This window comes from Tupaia chinensis, unplaced genomic scaffold, assembly GCF_000334495.1.
Source record: "Tupaia chinensis unplaced genomic scaffold, TupChi_1.0 Scaffold000182_1, whole genome shotgun sequence".
NCBI classification, from domain to species: Eukaryota; Metazoa; Chordata; class Mammalia; order Scandentia; family Tupaiidae; genus Tupaia; species Tupaia belangeri.
In genome coordinates, this window is record NW_006159657.1 from 1,468,138 (window position 1) to 1,478,965 (window position 10,828).

At 45.0% G+C, this 10,828-nt stretch overlaps 1 non-coding gene across 1 annotated transcript; it reads left to right on the forward strand.

Annotated features, from left to right (window-relative positions):
* The first annotated feature begins 9,174 nt into the window (after nucleotides 1-9,174).
* On the forward strand, nucleotides 9,175-9,280 carry LOC114007476 (U6 spliceosomal RNA). Its single transcript, XR_003549100.1, has one exon. It is a non-coding gene; the product is annotated as a U6 spliceosomal RNA (small nuclear RNA).
* The last annotated feature ends 1,548 nt before the right edge of the window (nucleotides 9,281-10,828 follow it).

Below are 10,828 nucleotides of genomic sequence, written 5' to 3' on the forward strand. Positions count from 1 at the left end.
ATTCTGGAATGAGTTTTGCCTGAATAAAGGGCATAAAAATGTCCATGCCTATAAAGACTGGCTGCTGTGTAGAGCCAGTGTGGCTGACAGAGCGCAGGGATCAGCTGACAAGCGCCACCTGAAACAAGCCTCTGGCTGGAGACAGACAATGTCACACCCTCTAGAGACATCTGTCCTCAGGCTCCTAACCTAGATCCATGGCCGTCATGCTGTGTGACCTTGGACTGAGACATTGTCTCTCTGATCGTCAGGTTCCATATCCTAAATGATCACCAAAGGCCCTCATACTCTAAAATTCCACGCAACAGCTGCAAAAGGCCCTATGCTTTGTTCTTGGCTCTGTCCCCAGAGGGGCTTATGTTTGTTTGTCTGTTTGATTTTTAATTTTTGCTATAGGGCAAGTGCGTGTGCAGAGGGAGACAGGGAGAGAGAGAGGGAAAGTGAGGAATCACCCCCTGGGGGGACGACTACACCACAATCTTTCCTCCTCCATTTTCCCCTTGGGATTTTGGGCACACATGCAGTGTGTTTTTCAAGCCACCAGGTCCAGAACTCGAGCCACTCAGCTGCCCATATGGGATCCACCCAGCTTACGCTACCAGCTGGCCTAAGGTTTGCATTTTTACAAAAGGTACCTGCTGTCTCCAGCAGCCAACTGATGAACAGTACCTGAGTCCAGTGTCCAAGTTCGAATTCTGGTCCAATCATTTCTTAGCTCTGTGATTTTGGGCAGGTTATTTAACCTCTCTGAGCCTCTATTTCTTCATGCTAAAGATAATATAACCAACAGAAGAGAAGGGGTTCTTACCCTAAATCTCTATGTATCCACCTTTCAACAGGATTCCCGGGTTCTGGACCCTTCTGCTCTGAGCAGCAGTCACAGCCTCACACAAGCCACTACCATCTGCTCCATAGTTAAGAGTGTGCAAAGGTCCCAAGCCGCCCTGCGTCTCTCTCTGTCTCATTACCCTGCACTGTCTTTTATGTAGCACCCATTAGAATCCAGAATTACCTAGTCTATTCATGTCCTCACTTAGTATCCATCTCTGTCCACTGGATTTAAGCTCCATGAGATCACAGACTGTGTCTAATTCATGGCTGTATTCACGACAATTAGTACGCCACCTGGCAGATACCAGGTGCCCGTCACTGAAAGCATGAAGAGTGAATGGACACATTGCCATCAACTCGCTGCTTCTCACATCAACCCCGCTGGCAGTGTCTCCATGCCCCGCTTTGCAGAAAGTAAAACAGCCCTGTGGTACAGGAATGACCCAAAGTCACAGGGCAGTTACTGCTACCCAGATCTGCCTGGCTCCAAATTCCATGCATCACCCCCACACAAGAAGGTGTCTACACTTTAACAAGAAAGTTCGGTGAAAACAGCAGCTTGAGGGCGGGCACTCTGAATCTGCAGTAGCGCCCACCCAGCACCATAGACTGGCTTGGCTCAGTGTCCTCACCCCAGCAAGAAGATCACACTGTTAAATACTCCTCCTAAGGCTGAGACTATCAGGATGATCAAGCCCACTTTGCTCACTGCTTGGCACATAGTAGGCCCTCAAAAGGCAGTGATCATTCATCACTACTTCTACACCCTGTTGAAAACGCCACGAGGCTGGCACCCTTGCTCAGCTAACCAGTTCTCACTCCTTTCACTCCCTCTCTCTCTCTGCCATCTCCAAAGAGAAGCACCCCAGCCCCGAGGCAAGCCCCTTCCGCCGTTCCACTCCCACCACACAAAACCACACGAGGGCATTCAAGCACGTGGTCCTGCGACAGCCCACCCACTCTGCTCTCCGATTCAGGGCTGTGTTCTGGCTGCCTGAGCCCCGGGCAGTCAGTCGTCCCCCACCACCTCCTCCGCCCACCCGCATGCATGTGGCACACGTGGGCGCACGCGTCCCTGCCTCCTGGAGAGCCCGCACCTGTGGGAGGAGAGCCAGCCCCGGCTGCCGCGGTTGAATCAGGACAGCAAATCTTGCCACCCCCTCCGTCCTTAATCCATTGCAATCTGGCTTCCTCCCCGCCACCCGATCCTGCCCACGCCAGGATCTCTGACGATTCCCACCCACCCAGTCCAGCAACTTCTCCACAGTCTTCCTGTACCGCTTAGGAACAGATAATGCTGTGCTGGGGCCCACCGCCCTGCTACCACCCTCTTCTAACCCCATCCTCCCCCGAGCACTTCTCGGGCCCACCTGTTCCCCAGGGTTCTTTCCGGTTCTCTGCTCCCACTTCCTGTTCAAATCAACTCACTCCAGACTCTTCCACTCAACGTTTTTCAGCTCCTACTCTAAGCTGAACTTCGCTGCTTCCTGATGAAGAACAGGCAGGCCCTTAAAGGGTCAGCAGCTCCTATGCTGGGCTCAGACGGCATCGCCAACCTGCAATCAGAGCCTTGCTCTGCCAGCCTGCTGGCTGTATGGCTTGGGCAGCTCGGGCAGCTTGCTCACCCTCGCTGGGCCTCAGTTACCAACTCTGTAAAATGGGGCTCAATTGTGGGGTTTGCATGAATGCTCCTAAAGTGTCCAGTATTGGGTCTCCATGGTTACCCCACCTCAGCCTTCTTCCCACACAACAGCCAAAATGATCAGACGTGTAAATTAGGTCTTCATAATTGCTCATCTAAAACCTCTCCCGAGGCTTCGTGTGTCTCTTAGAGTATAATCCAAACTCCTTGTCATGGTTTAGAAGGCCCTGGTGAACTTCTTACTTCAGAGTAGGCCTCTCTTCCCTGGGTTCAGAAAATTCCAGCCACATTGGCTTTCTTTAATTTTAAATATTAATTTTAAATATTAGTCAAAATAGAAATAGAAAGTTATCTAATATTTTAAATGTTGTAATTTAAAATGTAATATTGAGGGGACAGAAGGTGGCACAGCAGTAAAACACGACTCTCTTCAAGACAATCCCACCTGGGAAGGTTCCTGGTTCACATCTGGTGACCTCCCTGAAGATGCCCGGCATGTATGCGCTGATTCAGGGCTGACCAAAGCTGAAAGTGGATTGTGTCATCAGGACCCTGTTTGAGTGCTAGCTCTCTCTCTCTTGCTCTCTCATTCTTGGAAGAGATAAATAAATAAACTTTAAAAATAATAAAATCGGGGGGGCTGGCAGGTGGTACAGGGTTAAAGTTGCTGGATTCCCACATGGGCGACCACAATTCAAGTCCCAGACCTAGCGGCTTATTTTCTCCCTTTCCCTTTCTCTCTCTCTGTTTCTCTCTGGTCAAATTGAAAAATAATAACGAATGGAATTAAATAAATAAATAGTTCTTAAAATAATAATAATAAAAAATAGGGCCAGCACTACAACCTAGAAGATAAGGGAGCCGGTTCCCACATAGACAACTGCATGGTTCAAATCCTGACCCCAGCAGCTTGAAAAATACACCGGGTACACACGTGTGTGTGCCAAAAATCCTGATAGGATGAGGAAATGGAGGAAAGGGGATTGTAGTCTGACCAAGCTCCACTGAGGCTTGTAATGGTTGAATAACTTGACCGAATCATTCAGATAACAGTCTTTGAACCAAGATCCTAAACTAGGTCATAGAACATACACTCTTAACCACCCTGCAGTCCTGTCTCCCCAGCAATTGTGCTGGTAAACAAGAGACATGTCACGGGAAGCAGTGCCCTGCACGGAAATTATGGCATGTGTCACAGACTGGGGGACACGGGGTGCTCAGGGAAGCCCTCTCTGAGGAAGTTACCTTTGGGCTAAGAGCTGAATAACAAGAAAGAGGAGACATATAAAGCAGTTTTCAAATTTTAGGGCACTTCAGAACTCCCTAGAATGTAAACAATATGTAAATTCCTGGGCTTTGCCTTAAAGCTCCCATGTTCACAAAAGTGACAACTATTTTTTTTTTTTAATGAATCCTCCAAGACATTTTGTAATCAGGCTTAGAAGCTTCAGGCTGAGGGACAGGCGCATGGATGAACGAACAGAGACACATGTAAATTGCAACATACAAGTTATTTGCCTATTCCAAGCATCAGTTTCCTCATCTGTAAATGGGGATTATAATGCAACATTTACTTCAGCAAAGTACAACATAGCCAGGAATCCCAGAGCTACGTCCAAGAGACTGAAAACGTAAAAGACCCTGCAATTCACTCTTTAAATATATATATATAATATTTAATTAATTATTATATTATTTATTTAATTAATTATTATATTGTATTTACTTATTCAGTTTATTGATCATTACTTTTTTTTTAATTTGCTACAGGGCATGTGTGCTCACCAAAGCAAAACAGAAAGAGAAAACAAGCTGCCAGATCCTGGACTCACACCACAGTCAACCACATGGCACCTGCTGGCCTCATTAAATTCACTCTTTCTGTAAAAATCAGGAAGGTGTTCACAAGGAGATCTCTGAGCATCATCTTTTTATTAATCACCAAAGGGCATGTGCACTTGCCAGAGAGATAGAGCATCCCAAAATGGGCATGGCCACAAGAAATCCCTTCTCCATTTCTCCATCCCATCAAGATTTGAGGCACACACACTCACATGTCCACCAGTGTTTTTCAAGCCACCAGGTCCAGGATTTGAACTCTGTTGGTCATGCGGAATCCAAATTTCTCTTTTCTTTTCTTTTCTTTTCTTTTCTTTTCTTTTCTTTTCTTTTCTTTTCTTTTCTTTTTTTCTTTTCTTTTCTCTTTTCTCTTTTCTTTTCTTTTCTTTTCTTTTTTTTTTCTTTTCTTTTCCTTTGTGAGACTTTTTGCTATAGGGTACCAGAGAGGGACAGAGAGACAGAAAGCAAGGAATCATTCCCAGGGTGATGGTCATGCCACAGTCCCTTCTCCTTCATTCTCTTGGGATTTGGGGTGAGGGGAGAGTAGTGCGTGGGGTTGAGGTTAGGGGTTGGGCAGATGAGGGCCGGACGAGGAAGGACTGGGGAGATCGCTGAAGAGGCTGGTGATTTTCCTGAGGCCACCAGGAGGTGCCAGAAGGAAGTCAAGTCGGGGATTGGCTCTGGAGTTTCTTCCAGCAGGTAAAAATGGCCCTGAGCACTTAGCCATGATGTGGCTGTGGCAATAAAGAGTTTATAAAGAAATAAAACAGCCTAAGGGAGGGCCATAAAGACAATTTATACCTTCTCAGTAGCACACTTCTTGGCTTATATTAGAATTGGTTTGTGCATTTGTCACATCTTCCTAGTAAATTGTGAGGGACTCATGGAATTAAAACCTCGGACCATTTCGTGAAAGCAGAGATGCACAACCTGGAAGCTGTCCACATCTTGGACTGGTAATTCTTTGGTGTGGGTGTCTGTCCCGCACACTTTGGGATATCTAGCACCATTTCCCGTGTCTACACAAGATGTCAGCAGCACCTCCTTCTCAGCTAGTGACAAGCAAAAATGGCCCTCATCTGCCCAACCCCTAACCTCAACCCCACGCACTACTCTCCCCTAGCTCTGGAAATCAGGGATCTAGTATAACTCACTGTAGAACCCCTCCCCCTAGACACTGCTGAGCAAAATGGGCACTCAATAAGGATGTGATGAATTAATAAATTAAAGGAATATTAACATGAATGAACTTGCTAATTAAATGAGCCATGTCGGCAGTGTGTAATCCAGTATTTCCCAAGTTTTTGGACTATCAGCCATATCTCTAGAGTGAGAACTTCCTAGACACATTTCGGAAAACGAAATCCCTGGCTGGAATGAGAAAACAAAGGTGAGTGACTGAGAAGGCAGAGGAGCCCATGGTACACATTTCTGGTCTCTGTGGTTTACAGAAATTTCATCTTCAGTTAAAATTAACTTACAACATTTTCATTTTTATGCATATATATTTCCTACATGAATGAGAGAAACAGAGAGACTGCACAGCACCCAGCAGGGTCTTGAGCACTACTGACTCCCAGCCTCTAGCCAGCCCTGTGTCGTGGGCAAACGTGAGCCTGGAGGACTCAGGGAGGTCCCCGGGCTTGAACCAGGAACCATCCTATTTGTGATTGCTTCACAGAGCATCATCTTTTACTGCCGCACCCTTGTCTGGTCCATAAAACATTTTATTTTTAGCTCTAAAATGAGTTCTGAGAGATTTAAAATATATATATTCTTCACCAAAAGTACTTGACTTTTTCAAAGAGAAATGTAGCGATCTTATGGTGCCATTTACGTGCAGTGAAGTGCGAAGCAGACAGTTTCCAATAGAGAAACTCCTCACGTCCAGAGGAACATCTGTCCCTGCAAAGGCCAGCTCCGGCTCCCCCAAAAACTGACTCCCTCCCAAGCCATGAGTCCATTAAGCAGCAATTCTGTCGATAGACCTTATGTCCAAAGTCAAAAACATTGCCTACTGCAAACTCAGTTCCAGTTACTAATTTTTCAAGTGTACATTTAAACTAATGCCTACCTTGTTCTGCATCTAAAATTTCCATCTGAATTAACAGCAAGTAAAACACATCACCTTGGGAAAATAGTCTTCAGAGGCATAAAAGATTTACAAAAGAGATGGGGAGAACCTTGATTGAAAAGAGAGCTGACATCTGCAGTGTGCTACATGTCGGATACCGTTCTAGGTTCTCCTCGTGTGCAATTAAGAGGTGGGGCTTGTGACCATTCTCTTCTTAACAGGTGAACACATTGCGGCTCCAAAAAGCACCATGATGGGCCAAAGACACGTAGACGCTATGGGTGGGGGCTGGCATTTGGACCGTAGTCAACACCACACTCTTCAACCTCATATTCTTTGCCTCAATAATTTGCTGTAATCACCAATGTTACTTATTTTATTTTATTGACAGAAGATGTGTGCACTCGCTAGAGAGAGAGAAAGCACCCTTCTATGGGATGTGGTCCTTCTACAATTCTTTTCCCACCATGTCCCCTTCCTATCAGGATTTTGGATACATTCATGCACATACTCAGCATGTTTTTCAAGCTACCTAGGCCAGGAGTTGAGTCTCAAACAGCCATGTGGGATCTGGCTGCCAATAGATAGTATTTAACCACTATGCTATGGGGCCAGCTCAATGACATTTTTATTTTTAAGAAGAAAAATTGGGGCTACCAGGTAACATGGAGGTTAAGATGCTGGATCTCACATGACTGACTATGTGGTTCGAGTCCTGAACCAGCAGCTTGAAAATCACACTGGGCTCCTGTGCATGTGTGCTTAAGTCCCAAGAGGAGACTGGAGGAGAAGGGATTGTGGCATGGCCATCCCTGCCCCAAGGGATTTCTCACTTTCTCTCTCTCTCTCTCTCTCTCTCTCTCTCTCTCTCTCTCTCTCTGGTGAGCATACATGCCCTATAGCATTTCTTTCATGAAAGAGACAAAGACAGGCATCCTCAAGAGGGTCTTCCTGCCATGATCCACCCCCAGGCCAGTCAGCCTGGGTCATAGACACATGTGAACCAGTGTGTACAAGGAAGCCTTGGGACACAAACCCATGACCTTCTCATGTGGGCCCAGCACAGCAGAGCATGACGTCACTGCTGCACCACTGTGTGGCACCTAGGAAAAGAAATGTCTTAGAAGCGCTACATTACCCATTTATACAATTATTGAAACTGGTGAAAGTGTGAAAGGTGTGGAGAGAGTCCACACTACTGTCCTGGATTACTCTAGTGCTTACCTCCCACCCCCAGGACGTACCGATGTGAACGATGAGTGACAGCCACCATTTAGCAAGTGAGCCTTCATCTAGATCTGCCCCGTCACCTTCTTTCACTCTCCCTACATTGCCAAAGAGGTTTAAAACAAACACACAGAAACTTCTGGAATCTCAGCCCAGCTTACCTAATTCTAATAAATCAATTCCAAATAACATTCAGGACAGTAAATCCCCACCTCATACCCCCAGGATTCCCCAAAATTACTTGTATAACATTGGACTAGGGACTTCACCTGTAGAATCTCGTTTCATCTCTAGCGTAACCTGAAAAATGGATATGTCTCCATTTGGCAGGTGAAGCTGTTTCAGAGTGGCTCAGCGTCTTGCTCACAGTCGTTCACTGGTGAAGGACACAGGGAGGATTTAAAACTAGGTCTGTCTCTGTTTCCGAAAACGCCAGGTCCTGCTGCCTCGCATATTTTAAGGTAAACTCACTACATGGGTTCCTCAAGTCCCAAGGGAGAAAAAAATTGTTTAGCTTACTGTCTCACAAGAGTTAGAGATAGTGTAAATATTACTAAACTCAAGGTCTGACTACTGAAGAACTGTGACCAATTAAATAGCCATTCCTTCGTTCTGGGCTACATCAGCCTGGTTCACAGGATAACCAGATTCGCAGAGTGGTGGTAATAGTCATTCTGGGGACCAGCAGATGGCATAATGTTCATGTCACTGGACTTCCACATGGTTGACTGTGGTTCAAATCCCAGACCCAGTTGCTTAAAACTCATGCCGGGCACATGTGAGTACCCAAGATCCAGAGAGAAGAATGGAGGAGAAGGGATTGCGGCATGGCCATCCCCTCAGGCGATGATTTCTCACTTCCTGTCTCTCTGTCTCTCTGTTTCTCTGGAAGTACATGCACCCGATGGCAAAAATCTCTATCAAAAAGAAGTCATTCTGAGCATAATGGAAAAAATCTAAGGGGAAGACAAAGGTCAGGTAATCACCCTTACACACAGATGGGGCTTAGTGATGAAACCAACACCTATAAATATCATTTTTTAAAAAAGGTTTTTATTATAGACCACATGCGCTTCCTGCAGAGAAAGACAGACAGACAGTGAGAAGGAAAGTGAGAAATCACCCCTCAGGAGAGATAGCAGTGTCACAGTCCTGATACTAAAAATTAATCAATAAGAATATTAGTTTTTATAGAAGATATCTAAAAATCAAAACTTAGAATTAAAAAGAAACTTAGCTGAACTGCATTTATGATCAGATGAGAAAACTGATTTCCCAAAAAGTAGAGTGATTCACACTGCTAGGCGGTTAGTATCGGCAGTCCTTTTGAAACTACTCTTTTCTTTTTTGTAGAATTATTTTATTTAACTTTATTTATTTGTTAATTTTTATTTGACCAGAGAAGGACAGAGTGAGAGAGAGCAAACGAGAGAGAGGGAAAGTGAGAAAGCAAGCCTACTTATCCTGAGCTGTGAGGGTGACAGTAGGATGGGGGGGGGTGAGGTATCAATGCCAGACCGTTTCTCTGAATATTTAAATTAGAGTTTAGCATTTCTTTATTGTGCTCACTTCAGCAGCACATAGACAACATTGGAACCATACAGAGAAGACTGGCATGGCCTCTGGGCTACAGTGATGTGCATATCTGCGAAGTGTGTGTATTTTGAGGCGTTTAACAAGTAGTTCATGAAAAGAAGCTGTTGGACTCAACATAACGTAGAGAAAATATCTTTTTCGTCTGGATTTCTGCCCTGCTTAGATTTTAAAAGTATAAGCATAGATTGCCAATTCCATTTGAAGTAAACAAAACTTTGCATATATTACATACACATATATACAGAATAACTTACTGCAACAATTCAGCTTTAGAAACTGTGGTAGACCAGTTCCAGATGGTTTCATTTCACCTGGACACCGTATCACTTAGGCTGCTGTTGCAACCTTCAGATGTAGAAATATGTTTGCAGATGCACCCTGAGTTTGGTCTGCCATGTTCCTATTTTGACTTTTATTTTGTCTCCTGCCTGCTTGCCAAACGTGAGGCTGCTTCAGGCTCATGAGCAATTGACAGTAGAGGCATCATGGCACATCAGAGCACTGAACGAACTGCAAAATGCAACACGCCACCTACTGAAGTGAAGAAAGGCTGTGTTTTTGTAAATAAAAGTTTTGTAAGTAGGGGCCAGCAGGTGGCATAGTGGTTGGGATCCTGGACTCCCACATGGTTTGTGGTTCAAGTCCCAGACCTGGTGACTTGCTTTCTCATTTTTCCTCTCTTTCTCTTTGTCTCTCTCTGAATTAAAAATAAATAAATAAATAATAAAATTAAATAAGTAATTCTTTAAAAAGAGAAAAAGGTTTTGTAAACTAAAAAAAGATTGGAGGTTGATTAAAGGGGAGAAAGAGGCCAAACCAAAATAAAAATCATTTATTGTGTGCCAGCAGGTAGTATGGTGGTCAAGACACTAAATCTCACATGGCCAACACATGGTTCAAGTCCCAGGCTCAGTGGCTTGAAAGACACACTGGATATATGTGTATGTGTGCCCAAAATCCCACAAGAATGGAGAGGAAGGGATTACAGCATGGCCATCCCCACTGGGGGATGATCTCTCATTTTCCTTTTCTCAGTCTCTGTGTCTCTCTAGCCAGCCCAGGCACCCTATGACAAAAATCTTTTTAAAAATAAATAAATAAAAATCATTTATCAATTCAACAACCTGATTCTGAGCCCCCTACAGCACTGTCTCTGGCACTGAGTACTAGAGCAGGCAAGAGGCCAGGCAGGCCTCTCCAGAGGGGCAGTGGCTAGATACAGGATGTGACCTGGTTGGTGCTGATGGTTTACTTGATGTAGGGGCTGCATGGAGGGCAGATTAGAGGAGGCCCCCCACGGTGAAGATATGATCTCATCTTAACTTGATGGTATCTACTGAGAGATTATTTCCAAAGCTACATTCTCAGATACAGTACTAGAGATTAGGGCTCTAGTATATCTTTTCTGGGAGACATGATTCTACTCATTCCAGATGCTATGCCATTCTACTTATTCATTCATTTATTGTTTTTATTAATGATTGAGTGTGGGTGCATACATGAGAGAGAGAGAAAGAAGTACCCCCACATGGCTCAGCCATTCTGCAGCCGGTCCTCCAGTCCTCCACCCTGCCGGGATCTTGGGTACACACGTCAGCCTGACTGAAGCAGAAGCACCT